Below are 1,995 nucleotides of genomic sequence, written 5' to 3' on the forward strand. Positions count from 1 at the left end.
GACCAGTTAGAATGGATATCCTCGCCTTGTCCTCAATTTTATGGGAAAGATGTTTATTTAGTCTGCCATTAAATATCATATTAGCTGTTTGTCAAGTTGAGGAAATCCCCTTCAATTCCACTTTTCATAGACATTTTGTCATACATTAATGCTAAATTTAGTTCAGTGCTTTTATATAGCAAGTCCTATGATTCTATGATCTTTCTTCTCTCTTCTACTAGTATAGGGGGTTTCATTTAATGATTTTGAAATATTGAACTAGCCTTGCCTTCCTATTATAAATCCCATTTGGTCATAATTTGTGGTTCTTTTATGTTCAATAAATTCAATTTGTTAACACTTTGTTAAGAGTTTTTGCCTCATTATTTATAAGGAATATTAGTTTATAATTTTTTTAAATGTTTTTTGTCTATTTTTAGTACTCCTTTTGTCTGGTTTTGCTATGAATATAATACTTCATAAAATGAATTGGTAAATGTTAACTTTTTTCTGGGAGAAATTTTGTGCCATTTGTGCTAATTCTTCTGAAAATATTTGATAGAATTCTCTAAGGAAAGAATTTGTGTTTGAAGACTTCCTTTGGGGAGTTTCAAAATTACAGATATGATGTTCTTAATAGTTTATAGAGTCTTCAAATTATCTACCACATATTACACAAGATTTTGGTAATTACATTTCAAGGAATTAGTCCCTTTCACCTAAGCTCTCATGCGATGTGCAGAAAAAATGTTCACAGTATTCTTTTCTTGTTTTTTTCAGTGTCTGCAAGGAATGTAATGATATCCTCTGTTCATTCCTGATATTGGTAATCTAGTATTTTCTTTTTCATTATCAATCTTACTAGAAGTTTGTCAATTTTACTATCATGACAACTAACCAGACTTTTGGTTCACTGTTGATCTGTTTCAATTTTATGGATTTCTTTTCTTATCTGTATTATCATCTTCCTTCTGTTTGATCTTGGTTTATTTTGTTCTTTAATTTACTGGATTTGGGGTATGAGATTAAAGTATTAATTTGAGTTTTCTTCTCTTCTAATAATCAACCAATGTTATAAACTTCCCTCTTGAGACTTATCTGTGTCCTTGATATGCTGTTGATCCATTTTCATTCAGTTTGTTCATTCGGTTCAATGTAATTTTTAAGTTTCCCATAAGACTTCCTTTTCTGATTCAAAAATTGTTTAGAGGTATATTTGTTTAGTTCCCAAGCATTTGGAGATTTTCCTGCTATCTTTCTGGTTTAGATCTCCAGATAGATTTTACTCTGTTCAGAAAACCATACTCTGTATGATACATTTCTTTTACATTTTTGAAGCTCGTTTTATAGCCTATCCTCTTGTCTATCTTGGTATACATTCCAAGGACACTTGAAAAGAATGTTTACTATGCTCCTGTTCAGTTGGGTATCCTGGAAATGCCAATTAGATACTGTTGGTAGATGCAGTGGAAGTGTTCTTCTATATCTTGAGTTTTTTTTCAGTCAAATCATTCTATCTATTGTTAAAAGAGGGATGTTAACCACTATAGAAGGTTAAGGATGAGTGTGAAGGATGCTCAAAAGATTAATAATAAAATCACCCTTTGAAGCTGGGTGTGGTGGAGCATTCCTATAATCCCAGCAGCTTGGGAGGGTGAGGCAGGAGGATCACAAGTTCAAGACCAGCCTCAGCAACTTACTGAGGTACTAAGCAACTTAGTGAAACTCTGTCTCAAATTTTTAAAAGGGGGGGGGGGGTTGGGAATGTGACTCAGTGGTAAAGTATACCTGGGTTAAGTCCCCAGTACCTCCAGTACCAAGAAAAAAAATCCTTTGACCCAGCTATACCTCTGTTTGCTATTTATCCAAATGAATTAAAGTCATCACCATATCAATACATGCTTACCTATGTTTATCATGAAACTATTCAAAATATGTACAAGCATAAATATATGTCAGTAAATCCCACTATTATGTATAATTATTATATACCAACTTAAAGAAATAAAGGGGTAT

The sequence above is a fragment of the Sciurus carolinensis genome, chromosome 3 (assembly GCF_902686445.1).
Source record: "Sciurus carolinensis chromosome 3, mSciCar1.2, whole genome shotgun sequence".
Classification (NCBI taxonomy): domain Eukaryota; kingdom Metazoa; phylum Chordata; class Mammalia; order Rodentia; family Sciuridae; genus Sciurus; species Sciurus carolinensis.